The 22,549-nt window shown below is 39.8% G+C and overlaps 1 long non-coding RNA gene across 1 annotated transcript in view; it reads left to right on the top strand.

The window, feature by feature from the left end:
* The window catches only part of LOC123333112, a 41,482-nt gene that overhangs the window by 4,953 nt on the left and 13,980 nt on the right, over window positions 1–22,549 (top strand). The window contains exon 2 of the long non-coding RNA XR_006550265.2: window positions 6,662–6,776. This is a non-coding gene — a long non-coding RNA (uncharacterized LOC123333112). The remainder of the gene's footprint in view (window positions 1–6,661; window positions 6,777–22,549) is intronic.

The following is a 22,549-nucleotide window of genomic DNA, read 5'->3' as shown; positions in this document are numbered from 1 at the left end:
TTAAAACCTTGAATTTGGATATTTATAGGGGAGTTCCAACCAAGCAGTGCTACTTTAAAGACTGAAGGCTGTTGATTAAAGAACAAAGTGTCTGCGTAAGCAGTGGGCACTTGAGATGAATGTTGTATCAGCTTATAGTGTCAAACATACTGACTGAAAGTCTAGTCATGGGAAAATCGGTTTTTCAACATAACACGTTGAGCAGTCAGTGATATACTTTAAGCAAAACAGCATTCTCTACATATGAAATTTATCTTCATTTAACTGTTATTGATTATTATAATTTTGTTTGTATTTATAATTACCTTTGACCTTGTAAAGAGATAGTGGCTATACATGCAAATACATTTATGCTTATCCAAGATTGTCATATAAAAATTATTATGATATTACCAAGATTCCAAAATATTTTCCTCCTTTAAAAGTCTACCTGCATGACTGAGATTTGAGAAGCAAAAATCCTAAGAGAGAGTTCATTCATCTAAATTTGCAACTCCTAATTTCTGTGTATCCAAGTTTAAATTCTTGAGCAAAAGATCCTGACTGGCCCAGCTTGAATCATGTATCCTTGGTTGCCCAGCAAGCTATGATTAGAATGACAGGATCTCCCCAGATAAATATTTCTCTCAGGCCAACTCATTTTAATTGGGGTACTTTACAAAGAAGAAAAGCTGGGGAGATACCCCAAGTTACCATCTACAATGCTATTAGAGATGAGAATCATGCCTGTAAAAGAAGTCTAGTTTTCCTTTCAGTTAACAAACTTACCTTTTCACCTGACTTCACAGAAAAGAATTCCTTAGTCTGAATGACCCAGCTGGGGGTACCTTTTTGTGCACAGTACTGAGCCCAGGAGGGAGGTATTTTTAAATAAGGAACCTCTCCTTGCACTTCACAGCATATCCAGTAGGTGGCCATGCCTATACTTTTGCAAATGCCCATGAATACTAGAGCTTCTTTCATGATGCATTTCATTAGCTCTGTGAGACATCTAACTGCTTGCAGAGAATAGGCTTCTAAAGAGAGAAAGGCTTTTGATGAATGCAATAGAATTATATTAAGGTATCGGCATACCTTTTGTTATGTTGATTGTGTCCTGGTTTTGATTTGAACTGGATGAAAAATGAAAAGTGCTGAATTTCTCCCTCAGCGTTGTCCATGCAGTCCTTTCCAACAGTTCACAGAACTAGGTCAGTCCTTGCTGGGTAAAACAGGCTGGCCTTGGGCCGTGCTGTTTTCTCTGGTCCTTTTTTCCTGGGCCGGACAGTGGCCTTGAGAACTGCTTTCTGTTATTGATGGGGAAGCCAAACTGCCCTTAGTAAATACCAATGCCAGTGTCACTGCTCTTGCTTCCTCTTTGCCTCCTCTCCTCCCCCAGATCCACTTGAAAAAGTCTTCCGTCGTCTCCTTCTGCTCTGCCTTGTCACCGCCCCACGTTCCTATATTCTCCATCCTTGCTTAGTTTATTTCTCTTTCTTTAATTACACTTAAACCGACATCTATTTTTCATTTGGCCTTCTGAGAAGTCTCACCAGGCTTTTCCTCTCAAAGGTTTTGCAATTAGCTTTTTTATTAAGTGTTGCTGACTTCCCATTGGTGACATCCATTCAGATGGTAATGTGATCTTTGTGATGTGTTTATTCGAAGAGGGAACAGGGCCTGCTTTCATAGGTCTGAAAGCAGGAAGTTCCCATTTTCTCACAAAATTATCTCTTGAAACTCAAAGAATAAATCAGGGCTCCTTGAAATGTGTCATATTTCCCATAAGAACAATTTTATGACTGGGGAATTCACATCGGTGATAACAGACATTTAGTTATATAAAATACGTGTGCATCACATTCAAGTTCTTAGCAATTCTGTAAGAGTTAGAGCAAATACACCTGATTCTTTACGGACCCCTGGCCCCAGTAAGAAATGAAGAGAAATAAGATCTTGTGTGTACTTAGTCGCTCAGTTGTGTCCAACTCTTTGCAACCCCATGGACCATAGCCCACCAGGCGCCTCTCTCCATGGGGATTCCCCAGGCCAGAATACTGGAGTGGGTTGCCATGCCTCCTCCAGGGGATCTTCCCAACCCAGGGACCAAAGCCAGGTCTCCCGCAGTGCAGGCGGGCTCTTTATCAACTGAGTCACCGGGACTGTGCCTTGTAAGGTATTAGCAGTCTGATTTCCGTTTTTTAAATAATATGATTTTGTATGTGTGTCTCAACACTCATAACTAGAATAGCAACAGTGGATTAGGTTCAGGTACTTATCTAATGCCTTCTATCTCCATAATAATTTTAAATGGTAAAGTTATGTGGAAATGCTCTAAATAGGCACAATTGGATCATGCTTGTTTCTAGGACAAAGATGTCTCATATACCATAAAATATTGTCAACAGCCAAACTCTGCACATGGAGTGAAAAAAAGCAGAAAGACGAATTTATTGCAAAAGCTTCAGCCTGCAAGCTGAGAAATTCAAGGCTACAGGAACAGCTCTGAGTTGCTCACAGACTGAGGAGTTTTTATGGGATACACGTAGAACTTTTTTAGCTGATTGGTTGCCTCGAGCTCTCTGTCCTCATTGGGATGCAGGTAGCTGAGTCAGGGGAGTAAGGAAATCCAGAGATGAGGTACACAGACTTTGCATTTGGACACTGGCTCGCATCCTCTGTGGATTTCTGAGAAGTTCTGTAAATTCCTGCAACTTATGTTAGGTAAACTTAAGTTTCCTTCTCTTTCAGGCACCTGCATTGGCCAACTTATGTTAGGTCAAGTTAAGTTTCCTTCTTTTTAAGGCACCTACATTGCCAACTCCATTTTGTCCCAGACTTAAGTGACTAGTTCAACAACATTAAATAAAATTCTACCCATGTGTAGAATTGGGTCACTGGGAGTGAAGGATCTATTGAAATTTGATATTGTTTAAAAAAAAATTCAACTGAGACAATTTAAGGACCTATTTTTTGTTCAATGATTTGTGAATTGGACAGCATGCAATCTGACAGACAGAAAGGAGCTCTGATGAGCCATTCAAAATGAAAAACTTTTATAGGCAGAAGGACGTGGGAATAAGAATGTTATACCAAAAGAAAAATCAGGTTGGTTATTGCAAGGTCCTGTACCTTTAGGGCAGAGGTCCTCCAACCATTTGGCACCAGGGACTAATTTCATGGAAGATAATTTTTCGAGGGGATAGGGTGTGCGGTGGGGAGGGGGACGGTTTTGGTTGCACCTGCTGCTCATCTCCTGCTGTATGGCTTGGTTCCGAACCAGGGGAGGTGGGGTGGCTGGAGAACCCTGCTTTATGGAATAGCAGAGGATCTATCCAGCAGCTTACCTAACTACTGCTGATCAGGTGATTCCTAATTGACTGGTTTAAGATTCCATTTCTGAGAGAACAGAAACTCTAATTAAGTCAAGTCTCAGTTTGGCAGTTTGGTGACCTTAGCCTTAGCATAAGCAACTCCATTTTTCGCCCGTTGTCTTGTTTTTTAACACTATGCTTGCAAAAATAAACATCAATTAAAACCACCAAATAGTACCTTTATTGATATTTTAGGTTAAAGAAGATTTATTTTGAAGGGCCATATCTTTTAGAATGTTGATTGCTTTTAATAAACGGTCCAAAAGAGTTTGTACAGATAAGGTCACCATAATTAATGTTCAGAGTCCTTTTATTAACCTTTTAGTGGCATTCACATCTGTGGTCATGCTTTTCAAAACAATATCTGAAAGGCTAGGTATATCAGTAAACTATTTTAATAGTTAATGTGAGTTCTTAGAATGCCTTTTGGCAATGAATATACTTCTACATTTTGTAGTTAAATTGACAATCAATTTATTAGAGTTCCAAATTAAAAAATCATGTTTTCCTTAGGTCTTTAACCTATTTTTCACAAAATTTATCTTGTCATTTATACATCTAATAAATTCTACTTGAAAACCAACAGTCACCTTTACTCCCTTACTTATTTTTTAATTAAATTTGATTTGCTCAAGTCTAATGGTTTAAGCTCTCAGATAATCAGTTCCTTGAGCAATAGTGTTAATTAAATCCCCTTAAATATTTTAAACAGATTTGATAATTTTAATACCTTCAGGTTTTAAGCACTGAACTGACAAAATCTTGAAGTGGAACTGTTAGTGGCTCAGTCCTGTCTGACTCTTTGTGACCCCATGGACTGTAGCCCGTCAGTCTCCTCTGTCCATGGAATTCTCCAGGCAAGAACACGGAGTGGGTTGCCATTCCCTTTTCCAGGGGATCATCTGGATCCAGGGGTCGAACTCAGGTCTCCTGCATTGCCGGCAGATTCTTTTTTTCCCAAAATGCTCCTTGCCCAACTTTGAAACTTATTTATTTTTCAGTTGATTAATTTAATAAACATATAGTGCTTACTTTCTCTCAAACTGTTCTGCCCATAGTCAAACAGATGTTTTAAATTCCAAGGTTGATGAGTAAACAATTCACTCTTCTTCTCTTGTGGGGGAGGGATTGGAACAGGGAGTCATCTACTGGAGCACTGAGATGAGATGGTGAGATCAAGAGAAAGACGTGCCCTTGCTCACCCAGCTGACGTACACACACACGCTCAAATCCTCCAGTCTTGAAATGCTGTTATTCCTCAGTTCAGTTCAGTTCAGATCAGTCGCTCAGCCGTGTCCAACTCTTTGCGACCCCATGAAACGCAGCACGCCAGGCCTCCCTGTCCATCAACAACTCCTGGAGTTCACCCAGACTCATGTCCATTGAGTCAGTGATGCCATCCAGCCATCTCATCCTCTGTCGTCCCCTTCTCCTGCACACAATCCCTCACAGCATCAGAGTCTTTTCCAATGAGTCAACTCTTCCCATGAGGTGGCCAAAGTACTGGAGTTTCAGCTTTAGCATCATTCTTTCCAAAGAAATCCCAGGGTTGATCTCCTTCAGAATGGACTGGCTGGATCTCCTTGCAGTCCAAGGGACTCTCAAGAGTCTTCTCCAACACCACAGTTCAAAAGCATCAATTCTTCGGTGCTCAGCTTTCTTCACAGTCCAACTCTCACATCCATACATGACCACTGGAAAAATCATAGCCTTGAGTAGACGGACCTTTGTTGGCAAAGTACTGTCTCTGCTTTTCAATATGCTGTCTAGGTTGGTCATAACTTTCCTTCCAAGAAGTAAGCATCTTTTAATTTCATGGCTACAATCACCATCTGCAGTGATTTTGGAGCCCCCAAAAATAAAGTCTGACACTGTTTCCACTGTTTCCCCATCTATTTCCCATGAAGTGATGGGACCAGATGCCATGATCTTAGTTTTCTGAACGTTGAGCTTTAAGCCAACTTTTTCACTCTCCTCTTTTACTTTCATCAAGAGGCTTTTTAGTTCGTCTTCACATTCTGCCATAAGGGTGGTGTCATCTGCATATCTGAGGTTATTGATATTTCTCCCGGCAATCTTGATCCAGCTTGTGTTTCTTCCAGTCCAGCGTTTCTCATGATGTACTCTGCATAGAAGTTAAATAAGCAGGGTGACAATATTCAGCCTTGACATACTCCTTTTCCTATTTGGAACCAGTCTGTTGTTCCATGTCCAGTTCTAACTGTTGCTTCCTGACCTGCATACAGGTTTCTCAAGAGGCAGGTCAGGTGGTCTGATATTCCCATCTCTTCAAGAATTTTCCACAGTCAAAGCTTTGGCATAGTCAATAAAGCAGAAATAGATGTTTTCGTGGAACTCTCTTGCTTTTTCCATGATCCAGTGGATGTTGGCAATTTGATCTCTGGTTCCTCTGCCTTTTCTAAAACCAGCTTGAACATCTGGAAGTTCACAATTCACATATTGCTGAAGCCTGGCTTGGAGAATTTTGAGCATTACTTTACTAGCGTGTGAGATGAGTGCAATTGTGCGGTAGTTTGAACATTCTTTGGCATTGCCTTTCTTTGGGATTGGAATGAAAACTGACCTTTTCCAGTCCTGTGGCCACTGCTGAGTTTTCCAAATGTGCTGGCATATTTAGTGCAGCACTTTCACAGCATCATCTTTCAGGATTTGAAAGAACTCAACTGGAATTCCATCACCTCCACTAGCTTTGTTTGTAGTGATGCTTTCTAAGGCCCACTTGACTTCACATTCCAGGACGTCTGGCTCTAGGTCAGTGATCACACCATCGTGATTATCTGGGTCGTGAAGATATTTTTTGTACAGTCCTTCTGTGTATTCCTGCCACCTCTTCTTAATATCTACCTCTTCTGTTAGGTCCATACCATTTCTGTCCTTTATTGAGCCCGTCTTTGCATGAAATGTTCCCTTGGTATCTCTAATTTTGTTGAAGAGATCTCTAGTCTTTCCCATTCTATTGTTTTCCTCTATTTCTTTGCACTGATCACTGAGGAAGGCTTTCTTATCTCTCCTTGCTCTTCTTTGGACCTCTGCATTCAGATGCTTATATCTTTCCTTTTCTCCTTTGCTTTTCGCTTCTCTTCTTTTCACAGCTATTTGTAAGACCTCCCCAGACAGCCATTTTGCTTTTTTGCATTTCTTTTCCGTGGGGATGGTCTTGATCCCTGTCTCCTGTACAATGTTACCGTTAACCATTAAACTATGCTCAAACAGTGCCCTGAACCTCTGCGTTAGAGGAGGCCATCAGCATGTGACTTGTCCAAGTAAAACTCTTCCTAATGTTACAGGAAAGGACAACTTTATTCAAGACCATTACAGTAGGAATGAAGACTGTTACAGGAAGAGAGAAAATGAACCAAATTTCACTGATACAAAAAGTGATAAAGCTGCGATGAACTGGGGGTAAGTACAGGAGGACTTTTGGTGGGTTCATTTATGAGATTAAGCCATCTGAGGTTGCTAATTGGTGCTGATCATGAAGGTAGGCTCTGATACTCTCACAGAGACTGGGAGATTGAGGCTCCACCTTTCTTTAAAAAAAGTGATTAAAGTAGAGTTGACTTGCAGTCTTGTGGTAAGTTGTGCTGTATAGCAAAGTGATTCAGTTATATGTGTGTATATGTGTGTATATATACATATATATATATATATATATATGTATATATACACACACACAGATATATGGGCTTCCCTGGTGGCTCAGCTGGTAAAGAATCTGCCGCAACGTGGGAGACCTGGGTTTGATCCCTGGGTTGGGAAGATCCCCTGGAGAAGGGAAAGGCTACCCACTCCAATATTCTGGCCTGCAGAATTCCATGGACTTTATAGTTCATGGGGTCAGAAAAAAGAGTCGCACACGACTGAGCAACTTCCATATATGTATACATGCATATATACATTCTTTTTCCTATTCTTCTCCATTATGGCTTATCACAGGGTACTGAATATAGCCCCTGTGCTGTACAGTAGGACCTTGTCATTTGTCCATTCTGTTCACAGTAGTTTGCATCTGCTAACCCCAACCTCCCACACCCAGCCCTCTCCCCTACTCCACCTTGGCAACCAAAATTCTGCTTTTTGTATCAGTGAGTCTGTTTCAGTTTTGTAGATGAGCTCATATGTAGTACATTTTAGATTCCACATATAAGTGATATTATATGATATTTGTCTTTCTCTTTCTGACTTACTTCACTTGTGTCATACTTTACTTCATTCTTTAATATAATGATTATATTAAGTTAATCCATGCATGTTGCTGCAAATGGCATTATCTCATTATTTTTTATGGCTCAGTAGTATTCCACTGTGTCTATATACCATATCGTCTTTATCCATCTGTTGATGGACATTTAGGTTATTTCTATGTCTTAGCTATTGTAAATAGCACTGCTATGAAAATAGGGGCAAATGTAGCTTTTCAAATTATAGTTTTGTCCAGATATATGTCCAGGAGTAGGACTGCTGGATCCCAGTAGCCTCCATACTGTTTTCCACAGTGGCTGCCCCAGTTCAGATTTCCACCAACAGTGTAGGAGAATTCCCTTTTTTCCGCACTTTCTCCAACATTTGTTATTTGTAGACTTTTTAATGATGGCCATTCTGACTGGTATGAGGTGATTTGCATTGCTGTAGTAAAGATGTTTGGAGAAGGAAATGGCAACCCACTCCGGTGTTCTTGCTTGGAGAATCCCGGGGACGGGGGAGCCTGGTGGGCTGCCATCTATGGGGTCACACAGAGTCAGACACAACTGAAGCGACTTAGCAGCAGCAGCAGCAGTAAAGATGTTGAACGTCTTTTCATGTGAGGCTCCATCTTTCTTGATTATTTCATTTCAAAGGAATGAGTCTCTATAGATACCAGAGGGAAAATAAAATCTGGATTGTAGACGATTTACATCTCCAAGTGCCAGAGAAAGGATAAAGTAAATGCCCTAAGAAAGGCAATATAATAAGCCAATAGTTAAGAAGAAAGCTGTTTAAAATTTACTTAAGCTAAGGGGTTAGACTTCATATGGGTAGTGACAGCTTTCACTGAGAAACCTCAGAAGTGGTTAAAAACAGTCACCCCATAAATCAAATCTCAGTTACTCTGTACTGAAGGAGAAAATATTAGGAAGAGACAGCTATTCTTTGTCCAGGCTAATATTTAGGGGTGTCTAAGAGCTATTTGTATAATAGAGCACCTTAGATCTATTCTAATCTCTGATGCAGTTAAAATTCCCATTACATCCTCTGCTTCTTCCTCCCATGTCCTAAATGCCACTTCATCCTCTTCTAGGAGGTGCTTAAATAAGGTAATAAGAACAGAAATATATATAGATACTTGATATTCTGAGCATTATAAAGGGTAGAATTTTGTTTCTTTTTTTATATTCACTTATTTATTTATTTTTGGCTATGCTGTGTCTTGGTTGCAACATGCAGACTCTCTAGTTGTGGCATCCAGGCTTAGTTGCCCCGCAGCATGTAGGATTTTGATTCCCCAACCAGGGATCAAATATTTGTCCCCTGCATTGAAAGGCAGATTCTTGACCACTGGACCACCAGGGAAGTTCATGGAAATTTATTTCTTGATTGGCACATAGTATTACAAATTATCTTACTCAAATGTGTGTTCTGAAGAAGAGGAGACAAATTCACACTAAGGAAAATTCATACCTGGAGAGTTTAATCTTTTTGAAAAAAATTTTCTCCAATCATCTTCTTCATGATATACTGAGCTTTTGTACCAACCTGCAATTTAATTTTTCAGTTCTTAGAATACAGCTAAACCTTCTGAGGGCAGAGTTACTAGTCTGGTTTAATAAAAGCAGTGAGCCTTGTACAGAAGGTGAGAAAAGGTGGACTCTATTCATAAGGGAGGAAATTAAATTTTCAAATTTTGATTGATTCTGGAATCCACACTTTTGGGGGCTGATAAGTTGATAATATACTTTACCTGAAGGAAAGCTGAATTTAATAAAGTGCAAATGTGAGTATGTGCTAATTGAAAAAAGTTAGAAAGTGTTAGAAAATCAATTCATTTTGTAAGTACAGTGATAAAGAAGTTACTGCAAGGGGATTTTTGTAACTATAATGAATTAAAGCATTTATCTTACAGACTTGATAAACAGCAATAGGCACTTTAGAAGGTGAAAATAATTAGTTCCTCAGCTCCCATGTGAGCTCAAATCATTGTTACAATTATATTTATTTATTATAGCAAAATGACTTTTTATTTTAATGCAACACAGGCTTAGAAGCCTATAATCACATCACTTTTTTCCTAATAAGTTTTGTTTGTGTTTATTATAAGAATGAATTCCCATTTCTCATGTTATTGACCTTTTATCTCTCTCTCCTTAAGAAGACACAGTAGCACTGAGTTATCTGCTTGTAGACAAGATGGATTTAGAAAAGACCACTCCTCTCCCTAGCCCCTCTCTAATACATTATCTAAATATCATTCTGTGATTTTATTTGATTTTTTTAGAATAAACATAAGCTCTTGTCACTCCCTTCTTAACAACCTTCCAATGTCCCACAATTACCCAGCATAAAATTATCATAGGACAACTTATAACTCCTGATAATTAACCCCAAATCATCCTAAACTATTTGTCCCCACCTTGAACTTTGCTTATCAGTCAGATGAACTCCTGTACTACTTGTGTGCATGTCCAGTCATGTCCAGCTGTTTGCAACTCCATGTGGGCTCCTGTCCATGGAATTTTCCAGACAAGAATACTGAAGTGTGTTGACATTTCCTACTCCAGGGGATCTTCCCAACACAGGGATCAAACAAACACTCATCTCCTGTGTCTCCTGCATTGACAGGCAGATTCTTTACCACTGTGCCACCTGGGTAGCCCTGAATGAACTCTTACATGCCCTTAAATATGTTGTATATCTGTTACCAAACATAAGTTCATGTGCCTGGCGTGTGTCGTGAGGCCAAATAAACCAAAATGGCAGAGTTTGGAGCAGAGTTTCATGGCAGGGTCAAGCAAGGTGAGTGGGTGGCATGTGCTCAAAATCCCTGAATTCCTTGATGGTTTTCTGGGAGATTTTATAGGCAAAATTTGGGGTGAAGTCTGCAGGGTACGTGACTTTCTTCTGGTTGGTTGGTGATGAAGTAACTTGGCAGTGCTCTAGGAATCTTGTGCTCAGCCTGAAGTGACCACCCTTCACCTGGATGGGGAGGGTCTTTGTTCCTGCAGAAGAACTAAGATACTGTTGTGTATATCCCCTGAGGAGGAACTAGGATGCTGCTTTATCACTGCTGGTTTTTGATTGCTCCTCCTTTGTTTCTGCATGCCCTTCCTTCTCTCATTAACAACTGTTTGAATCTGCTCTTTGGTGTTTAGGAAAGTCTAGGAGGCTACGGCCTTTATTCTGCCAAGAAGAAATCTGGGACAAGAAAGGCTTTGTACCCAGGAGGGCCCCACAGGTCCTACTCATTTCAATCATACTGACCTTATATTCCTCCTGCTCCTTAACTTCTTTTCTATCCTAGGGCTTTCCAAGGGCTGACTTTGTGTTCAGAACGCTTCTCACATCTTCCTATCTTGTTAATTCATTTTCACTACTCGTATCTCGGATAAAGTCCTCCTCCTCCAGTAGCCTTTCTTGAGTTCCCTGGCCAGTTCTAATTTCCCCGTTTTCTTAGCACCATAACCACTTCACACCTTAGCACCATCATAGGTTTCTTTATCACATTTTACATAGGCTCAGTAAACCCAGGGCCACAACTTCCCTTATGCCCTCCACTATTCTGAGTGCTACCTAGTAGGTTCTCAAATATTTGTTGAGTGAATAATGATTGATTGTGTCTTTCATCCAGGATGTAGGTGTTTCTTTAGTCTTCTTTTCTGCCATCAGACCTTCAGATCCTGGGTGGAAAATCATTGTGTTCACCATACTTAATCGTGTTGGTCCAATAGTGTACCAATTAAGATAGGCTAAGTTTTGCTCCAGTAATAAGTACTGTCAACTTCAGATTGGCACTTGCCAAGAACCTTTACCAGCAACTGAACAACAACCACATGGGCATTTGCCATCTGCCTCTGCAGAGATTGAACCCTGCCCTGCTGCAGCTGCCCACCTTCAGCACCCCCGAGGGGAATTCAGGGTGAGAGTGAGAGGCACTCTGTGTTCCAGGGAAACTGGTGGGACTGGTGATTTCATGATCCCAATCCTTGCATCTCTTCATATTTAGAAAATCACTAAATCCCTTCATGGTGACATTAGCTCCTCATATCTAGCAGAAAAACTTTTGTAAAGTAAGTGCTTGATTGCACAGAATCCCCCTCCACCAAAACCTGGTATATTGAGCTTCCCCCACTGCCTCTTCGGAGCAGTCTCTCAGAGCTGTATGAGCTGCTGTCTCCCGGGCTGTGTCCTCATTTTGCCCTCAATAAAGCTTAACCAGCAACTTGCACATTGTGGATCATTTTAGTCAACAGTACTGCAAAATTTTAGAGTATTAGCACAAAAGTTTATTTCTCTCTTATTTGGTGAATAGCAATAATGACTGTAAAACAGATGGGGTCTAACCTGTATACTGACTAGAAACAAGGAATTTGTCTTGTCTTGTTCAGTCACTCAGTCATGTCTGACTCTTTGTGACCCCATGGACTACAGCACACCAGGCTTCCCTGTCTTTCATGAACTCCTGTAGCTTGCTCAAACTCATGTCCATCGAGTCAGTGATGCAATCCAACCATCTCATTCTCTGTCACCCACCTCTCCTCATGCCCTCAGTCTTTCCCAGCATCAGGGTCTTTTCCAATGAGTTGGCTCTTCGCATCAGGTGGCCAAAATACTGGAGCTTCAGCTTCAGCATCAGTCCTTCCTATGAATATTCAGGACTGATTTCCTTTAGGATTGACTCATTTGATCTCCTTGCAGTCTGAGGGACTCTCAAGAGTCTTCTCCTGCATCACAGTTCAAAAGCACCAATTCCTTGATGCTCAGTTTTCTTTATGGTCCAGCTCTCACATCCATACATGACTACTAGAAAAGGCATAGCTTTGGCCATACAGACCTTTGTCAGCTAAGTGATGTCTTTGCTTTTTAATACACCATCTAGGTTTGTTATACTTTTCTTCCAGGAAACATGTTTCTTTTAATATCATGGCTGCAGTCACCATCTGTAGTGATATTGGAGCCCAAGAAAAAAGAAAAAAAAAAGGGATTAGTTGACTAATGATTCATAGAGAAATCAGAGCAGAGTGTCAAGGAAGAAGAAATTTTCCTCTAACACTCTAGATTCTTCTGGCTGGTCTAAGAATTAAATTGATATGATGCAGATTAACAGGAGAAAATCAAACAAAGTTTAGTAACATGGATACATGGAAGAAACCCAGGAAAACCAAAAAAAAAAAATCACTCAAATGGCCACAACCCTCACTTTAAATACTATCCTCAGCTGAAGATAAGAGAGGATGTGACAGTGGGGAAAACACAGTAAACAAGAATAAGTTTGTTGTGCAGATTTAAGTCCTTACCTTCTCTGTTCACGGGCTTCCCTGGTGGCTCAACTGGTAAAGAATTAGCCTGCAATGCAGGAGACCTGTGTTTGATTCCTGGTTGGGAAGATCCCTTGGAGAAGGGAAAGGCTATTCACTCTAGTATTCTGGCCTGGAGAATTCCATCGACTCTGTAGTCCATGGGGTTGCAAAGAGTTGAACACAGCTGAGTGACTTTCACTTCACTTCTCCATTCATAAGAATTTCTAGACATGTGGTCATCTTCCTCTTTCTGGTAAAGTAAGGGAGACACCCTTACAGATGGAGATTGCCATTATGTATAGATATTTCTTCAGAGAAGGCAATGGCACCCCACTCTAGTACTCTTGCCTGGCAAATCCCACGGACGGAGGAGCCTGGTGGGCTGCAGTCCATGGGGTCGCTAGGAGTCGGACACGACAGAGCGACTTCACTTTCACTTTTCACTTTCCTGCATTGGAGAAGGAAATGGCAACCCACTCCAATGCTCTTGCCTGGAGAATCCCAGGGACGGGGGACCCTGGTGGGCTGCCGTCTATGGGGTCACACAGAGTCGGGCACGACTGAAGTGACTTAGCAGCATAGATATTTCTTGCAAAAAGGTAACTCCTACTTGGTTTTCAGAATTTTTCTCATATCTTCTATTTCCTAAAAAATAATCAGCTTAAAATAATTAATGTGCCAAAGAGAGATGCATTTTGGGGTGGCAAATTTTCCTCCCCTACAATAATTAACTTTTTATCTCAATTATAATCTAAGGAGGACTCTCCCCAATTTGTTATTCCAAAAGTTAATCAATTATGATCATGTTTAATAGATAAAACTTTAATTTGGCTAAATATCCATGAATTCAAAACCAATACTTAGAAAATTATAGGTTTCAAAGGACTGTTATGATCCAGGGAAAGGATTTTAGGCAACTCTAGACTGCATGTTGAGAGCAATGTGAACTATGCTCGGTAGAAATTATGCTCAGTAGAAATAGATAAATAAATATCCTGTTCTTCTGCTTTCACCACAGAAAGATGTGTTATCAGAGAAAACAGGAAATTAAACATAGGAACCATCCAATATCTTTGCTTGACTAGACTCACCAAACCAAAATTATTTCACCAAATAAGATTTGTGGCTTGTCTACAAATATTTATGAGTAATCAAAAATTCTCAGTGTAGGTGGCACAGGGGAATATATACAGCATAGGCCTTATCTTCCAAATACCACAAAAGTACTGGGAAGAGTGGGCCTTCATAGGTGGTACCAGTGGTAAAGAATCTGCCTGCCATTTCAAGAGACACAAGAGAGACTGATTTGATATCCGAGGCAGGAAGATTCCCTGCTAGAGGAAATGGCACCGCCATTCCAGTATTCTTGCCTGGAAAATGCTATGGACAGAGTTGCCGGGTGAGCTACAGTTCATGGAGTTGCAAAGAGTCAGACTTGACTGAGAATGCACACACTCCATATATTTGTATTAGAACCATAAATTTTCACTGCAATATTGAATTCCAGTCTCATAACAAGTGTTCATTTTTAGCTTTCTTCCTTTTCTTCTTTTGAGCATCTTACTCCAACAGAGAGAAACTAGACTCTCACTATCTATTATACATTTACCGATTTGGTTCTAATCTAGTATACATTTAAACAGTTTTTGAACTCACTTATACCCCTGTGAGAAAGATTTTATCAGCTAGATAACAACACTTATGTACAGTTTTTTGGTCTTCTGTATCTGAAGACCCCCTGGAAAAGGGAATGTTGACCCACTCCAGTACTCTTGCCTGGAGAATCCCATGGACCGAGAAGGCTGGTGGGCTGCAGTCCATGGGGTCACACAGAGTCAGACACGACTGAAGCGACTTAGCTCCTTCATATCTGGTTTAGACACTGTTTTCCAGTTATCTAAGTTTATTTTTCTCTTCCCTACCGCAAATGAATGAATGAATGTGGTTACTATTCAATTGTAATGCATTTAATGTTCATTTGTCAGTGTTTGTGTTCTATTTTGGTTTCTTACCTGTTTTGGCTGGTTTTATTGTTTTTTGTTGTTTTCTATTTTGAGTATGTAAAACATTACTATGGGTCTTTGGGTCAGAGCTACACACACACACACACACACACACACACAAAAGTACATGCTTCTCTATGTATGCAGAGAAACATCATTCTCTCCTGTCCCTGCTACTGTGTTCCCACTTCTCACAACAGTCTTTTACCAGTCCTTATAGGTAATTCATTGTTTTCATTTCTGGTTTATCCTCCCAGTATTTGGTTTGCACAAATGAACAGGTATATATGTTTTTTCTTATTTTCCTTTTCTTAAGTAAAGTTTGCATACTGTTTTGTGCCTTGTTTTTTTCACTTAGCAGTATGTTTTTGAAAGCATTCTATATCAGGTCATGAACTTATTATTAATTCTTTTATTACAGTTGAGTAGGATTCCGTTCTATAAGATATGCTAGAGTTTACTCAACTGCTTTCCTATGTATGAACATTTAGGTTGTTTCCATATTAAGTAATTACAAACAATGCTACAATGAATGACCTTATGCATATGTATTTCTGTATTATTGGAAGTGTATTTTGAGGGTAGATTCCTAAATGTATGATTGTTGGTCTGAGCGATATGTGCTATATCCTTGTGTTAGGCAGTGCTAATTTCATTTTAGAAGGGCTATATATCTATTTTCATTTCTATCAGCAATGTATAAGAGTGTCTATTCCCCAATAGTTTCACTGACAGAATGTCCTGTTGTATTTTAAAACTTTTCCAGTCTCTAACAGATCAAAAATGACATCTTAGCATTATCTTAATTTGCAATTCTCTTTATGAGTGAGATTAAACATTTTTTCTTTATTTAAGAAGACTTATCAGTTCAGTTCAGTTGCTCAGTGGTGTATGACTCTTTGCAACCCCATGAACCTCAGCACGCCAGGCCTCCCTGTCCATCACCAACTCCTGGAGTCCACCCAAACTCAGGTCCATTGAATCGGTGATGCCATCCAACCATCTCATCCTCTGTTGTCCCCTTCTCCTCCTGCCCTCAATCTTTCTCAGCATCAGGGTCTTTTCAAATGAGTCAGCTCTTCACATCAGGTGGGCAAAGTACTGGAGTTTCAGCTTCAGCATCAGTCCTTCCAATGAACACCCAGGACTGATCTCCTTTAGAACGGACTGGTTGGAACTCCTTGCAGTCCAAGGGACTCTCAAGAGTCTTGTCCAACACCACAGTTCAAAAGCATCAATTCTTTGGTGCTCAGCTTTCTTTATAGAGGGCCATTATTCCCTGCCTTGCTCAGATTGCATTCTTGGAAGTCATACTATAAGTCAATAAAACCCCGAAGCACAAATACTCTGGAAATACTAAGCACATGCTGTTCCTAGTAAAATAACTTTATTTTCATATGTATTTTTTTTTTTACTTTTAGAGATGACTTTTCATAAATTTATCTCAAATGTAATGTGTTTGTTAGGTTACTATTCTGGCTAAAGAAATCACTGAATAACCAATATAGTAAGAAGACATGCTGAGATAAAGGTCCTTATGTTACTTAAAAAGAAAAAGTGAAGTCGCTCAGTTGTGTCTGACTCTTTGCGACCCCATGGACTGTAGCCTAGTTCCCTTTAGACTTTGTTTATTGTGATTTTTTTTTCATGAAAATTAAAAAATATTGTCGAACTTACCTTTTTGTTATTGTCTCTGAATTCTGAGTCATAGTTTAAAAAACCTTTCTCTGTAAAGTTAAAGGAATTCATCTGTGTTTTCTCTTATCATTGTGGGTTTTTTTCCATTTTGGTTCCTAATCCATTTGGAGTTTATTCTTGTTTATGGTGTGAGATATGGTTTAATTTTATCTTTTTCCCCCCCAAATGACTCCTTGGTTGACCCATCACCATTTATTTAAAAACCCTCCATCTTTACCCAGGAATTTAGAATGCTGTCTTTGTCAGATAGTCAGCTTCCATGTACACTTGCATCCAGTTATGGACTTTCTCTTCTCATCCACTAACCGTCTTATCTCTCAAGGCACCAGCACTGTGCTTTTACTGCCAGAGACACTGAACGGTATGTTTTAATACCTACTAGGGCTAGTTCTTACCTCAAAAGTTTTCTTTAGCCATTTTTTCATGCTATTCTGGTATGTTTGTTTTCCCATATGAACTTTAATAGTGATTTTTCTAACTACAAAAAAGCTTGTTTGCATTTTTATTGGAGTTATATTGATTTTATATATTAACTGAGGGAGACCTGACATCTTTATGTTGAGATTTTCTATCCAAGAAAAATAATGTTATTTCAAGTCTATTTTTGTGACTTTTGAATTGTTTTACCATTTTCCTCTTAGAGATTTTATACATTTTATGTCAAATCTATTCCCAAGTATGCTATCTTTTTTAAAAATAAGATTTTAAATGGGTTTTTCTCTACTTTTATGACCTTTAACCATTTATTACATGTTTATATGAAGACTTTTGTTTTTCCTATGTTAATGCTATAGTTTGTTATTTCACTGAGTTATTTGATTATTTGAGTTAATTTATCATTGATTCCCTGGTGATTTTCCAGTATACTATCATACCATTTACAAATGAAGATAATATTGCTCCTGTATCGGTTTTTATTCTCTTGTTTACTTCTCTTGTCTAATTTGACTAATATCCTAGTAAAATATCAACAAGTAAAAGGGATAGTGGAAATGCATGAAGTAATGAAGTATCTACCCTTTAAATAAGATAACTATTTAAAGAGTAAGGTATATACATATACACATATGTTAAGAAAATATATATGTCTCAATTCTTATTTTCTTGAGTTTTTTTTTTTTAAGCAATAATGGTTGTTAAATTTTTGTCCAAGGTATTTTCAGCACTTTTGAAATTAATCATAATATTCCCCTTAGATTTAATAGTATGATGTGTGATATTAATAGATCTCCTAGTGTTAAACTAATCTTACATTTGGGGAACAAATCCTACTTGGTCATGGTACATTATTTTCTTAATATGGTGCTGTATTTTGCTTACTAATATTTTGTTTAAAATTTTTTCACCAGTATTTATGGGTGCAATTAGTCTTTAATGTTCTTCCTTTGTACTCTTTCTGGTTTAAATTAGATGAAAATCTTGTTTCATAAAGGAAATTAGGAAGCTTTTCTTCCTTTTCAGTACTCTGTAATAACTTTAGAGTACTAAGACTATATGGTCTTTGGAAATTTGTAAAATTCCTCTGTAAAAACTTTCAGGCATGGGGCTTTTTTATTAGTTTGTTTTAAGGATTTTTTTCTATTTCTTCTAAAAATGTGTCTGGTTCAACTTTCATACTTGAATGAGGTCAATAATGGGGTTTTATTTTTTAAAACCAAACAGAAAATCTTTTTTCTTTACTAGATGAACATTTTAGGATGAATTGTGCTCCTCCAAAATTCATATTAGGGCTTCCCAGGTGGCGCTAGTGGTAAAAAACCTGCCTGCCTTTACAGGAAACCTAAGAGATGCCCTGTTCAATCCCTGGGTCAGGAAGATCCCTTGGAGGAGGTAAGGGCAACCCACTCCAGTATCTGTGCCTGATGAATCTCATAGACAGAGGAGCCTAGTAGTCTACAGTCCACGGGGTTGCAGAGAGTCAGACACAACTGAAGTGACTTAGTACACACACAAAGTTCTTATTGAAGCCCTAAACTACATTATATAGAATGGGGATGAATATGAATATAAGGCCTTTAAGGAAAGATTAAGTTAAAATGTGCCTGTAAGAGTGGGTCCTCAGCTAATCTGACAGTGTCTTCATAAGAAAAGATTAGGACACAAAGAAAGATATCAGGGATGCATGTGCAGAGGAAAGACTATGTGAAAATATAGAGAGAAGGCAGCCACCTGCAAGCAAAGGTCAAAATAAACCAAACCTCCTGACCCCTTCATCTTGGATTTCTAACCTCCAGGACAACGAGAAAGTAAATTTCTGATGTCTAAGTCACCTAGTCTGTGGTATTTTGTTACGGCAGCCCTGCTAACTAACACAGTGAATTAAGTCCACCCACAGTTATTTATGTGACTGGTATGTTTGGTCTCTATGTGGCACATATTATTTACTCATTACATATGTTGCCTTATGAGATTCTTTCTTTTTAAGTCGCATGTATAGTTTGCTCTTTTATTTAAAAAATGGGGGACTATACAGGAAGGTCTGTTGTTTTGTCTAATGCTACTCTTTCGAATGTTCTTTTTTTAACCTTTTACCACCTAGCTTATCAACTTTCATTTTCTTTAGCACCCGCATTTTGCCTATGCAACGAGGAACTTTTTATATTTCCCTCTTTTCCCCTCCTCTCTTCCCATTGTCAACTGCAATATTTCTAATTTATCATGATATATAACAACAGGGTATTAGTATTCCACTCTCACCTCTGACATTGCTTTAGTCTTATATGTATATTTCTACATTTTAAAGTGCTTACATTCAGTCCTTATGCCAAAGTTTTCCTCACCGTTACTTGGTTGGATAGAGCTCGTGCTCTGCTCGGCAGAGGTCAGCAAACTTTTTCTGTAAGGCACCAGATAGTAAAATCTTGGGGCTATGTAGAACAGGAGACCACACACTGTTTTGGTCACACCTCTATCATAGTATGAAGGTAACCACAGGCACTATGAGTGAGTGACTGTAACTTACCAAACAGGACCTTGGACCTTAGTTTGCTAAATAGTACACTGGGATATTTCTCAAAAAGGACGGATATATACAGAATTTCTTAAGTTCTTGTATATTGAAAGTGAAAGTCACTCAGTTCTGTCCGACTCATTGTGACCCCATGGACTATACAGTCTGTGGAGTTCTCCAGGCCAAAATTCTGGAGTAGATATCTAATTCCATTCTCTAGAAGATAGTCCCAACCCAGGAATCAGACCGGAGTCTCCTGCATTGCAGGTGGATTCTTTACCAACTGAGCTATCAGGGAAGCCCCATTTTCTCCTATGAGAACTCCAAAATTACAACTCGCGACTGAACAGCCATCAATAGGGAAATGTTGGATCCCACCAAAAAGATAACCCACATCCAAGGGCAAAGGAGAAGCCCCAGGAAGATGGTAGGAGGGGCGAAATCACGTTTAGAATCAAACCTCCTACCTGCCAGAGACACTTGGAGGGCTCAAACAAACCTTGTGCACACCAGGACCCAGAGACCCCACAGAGACTGAGCCAGAACTATGTTTGAGTGTCCCCTGTGGAGGTATGGGTTAGCCGTGGACTGCTGCAGGGCCAGGGGCTCTGGGTGCAGTGGGCCTGGGTATGGCATAAGCCTACTTGGAGGAGGTTGCCATTAACCCCACCATAGAGCAGCCAGAACTTACACAGGACTGGGGAAACAGACTCTTGAAGGGCACAAACAAAACCTTGTGCACCAGGATCCAGGAGAAAGGAGCAGTGACCCCACAAGAGATTGACCCAGACTTGCCAGTAAATGTCCAAGAGTCTCCAGTGGAGGCGTGGGTCAGGGGTGGCCTGCTTCAGGGTTAGGGGCACTGAGTGTAACAGTGTATCCATGGGGCCTTTTGAAGGAGGCCTTCATAACCTCCACCATAGTTTGGCCTCAGATCAAACAACAGAGAGGGAACACAGCCCCACCCATCAGCAGAAAATTAATGATTTACTGAGCATGGCCCTGCCCATCAGAACAAGATCCAATTTCCCCTCAGTCAGTCTCTCCCATCAGGAAGCTTGTGTAAGTCTTTCATCCTTCCCCAGCACAGGGCAGACAGAATGAAAACCACAATCACAGAAAACTAACCAATCTGATCACATGGACCACAGCCTTGTCTAACTAAAGGAAACTATGAACCATGCCATGCAGGGCCACCCAAGATGGACGTGTCATGGTGGAGAGTTCTGACAAAATATGGTCCACTGGAGAAGGGAATGGCAAACCACTTCAGTATTCTTGCCTTGAGAAACCCATGAACAGCATGAAAAGGCAAAAAGACAGGACACTGAAAGATGAATTCCCCAGGTCAGTAGGTGCCCAATATGCTACTGGAGATCATTGAAGAAATAACTCCAGAAAGAATGAAGAGACGGAGCCAAAGCAAAAACAACACCCAGTTGTGGATGTGACTGGTGATGGAAGCAAGGTCCAATGCTGTAAAGAACAATATTGCATAGGAACCTGGAATGTTAGGTCCATGAATCAAGGTAAATTGGAAGTGATCGAACAGGAGATGGCAAGAGTGCACATCGACATTTTAGGAATCAGTGAACTAAAATATCCTGGAATGGGTGAATTTAACTCAGATGATCACTACATCTACAAATGTGGGCAAGAATCCCTTGGAAGAAATGGATCAGCCATCATAGTCAACAAAAGAGTCCGAAATGCAGTACTTGGATGCAATCTCAAAAACGACAGAATGATCTCTGTTCATTCCCAAGACAAACCATTCAATATCATGGTAATCCAAGTCTATGCCCCAAGCAGTAAAGCTGAAGAAGCTGAGTTGAATGGTTCTATGAAGACCTATGAGACCTTCTAGAACTAACACCCCAAAAAAGATGTCCTTTTCATTATGGGAGACTGGAAAGCAAATGTCAGAGATGTCTGGGGTAACAGACAAATTTTGGCCTTGGAGTATAAAACAAAACAGGTCAAAGGCTAACAGAGTTTTGGCAAGAGAAGGCACTGGTCATAGCAAACACCCTCTTCCAACAACACAAGAGAAGTCTCTACACATGGACATCACCATATGGTCAATATTGAAATCAGATTGATTATATTTTTTGCAGCCAAAGATGGAGAAGCTGCAGCCAAAGACAGATGAAGTCAGCAAATAAGACCAGGAGCTGACTGTGGCTCAGATCATGATCTCCATATTGCCAAATTCAGACTTAAATTGAAGAAAGTAGGGAAAGCCACTAGACCATTCAGGTATGACCTAAATCAAATCCATTATGATTATACAATGGGAGTGACAAATAGATTCATGGGATTAGAACCATGGATGGACATTCATAACATTTTACAGGAAGCAATGATCAAGACCATCCCCAAGAAAAAGAAATGCAAAAAGGCAAAATCATTGTCCAAGGAGGCCTTACAAATAGCTAAAAGAAGAAAAGATACAAAAGGCAAAGGAGAAAAGGAAAAATACACTCATTTGAGTACAGAGTTCCAAAGAATAGAGGGATACGAAAGCCTTCCTCAGTGATCAATGCAAAGAAATAAAGGAAAACAATAGAATGGGAAAGAAGAGATCTCTTCAAGAAAATTAGGCATACCAAGGGAACATTTCATGCAAGGATGGTAACAATAAAGGACAGAAATGGTATTGACCTAACGGAAGTGGAAGATATTAAGAAGAGGTGGCAAGAATACACAGAATAACTATACAAAGAAGACCTTCATGTCCCAGATAACCATGATGGTGTGATCACTCACCTAGAGCCAGACATCCTGGTATGAGAAGTCAAGTGGGGCTTAAGAAGCATCAATATAAACAAAGCTAGTGGAGGTGATGGAGTTCCAGTTGAGCTATTTCGCATCCTAAAAGATGATGCGAGTAACCAGTCCAGGTTCGATGCACGATACTGAATGCTTGGGGCTGGTGCACTGGGACGACCCAGAGGGATGGTATGGGGAGGGAGGAGGGTTCAGGATAGGGAACACGTATATACCTGTGATGGATTCATTTTGATATATGGC

This window comes from Bubalus bubalis, chromosome 4, assembly GCF_019923935.1.
Source record: "Bubalus bubalis isolate 160015118507 breed Murrah chromosome 4, NDDB_SH_1, whole genome shotgun sequence".
Lineage (NCBI taxonomy): Eukaryota > Metazoa > Chordata > Mammalia > Artiodactyla > Bovidae > Bubalus > Bubalus bubalis.
Note: the sequence above shows the minus strand (reverse complement) of the source record. Positions and strands in the feature narration are given on the sequence as shown.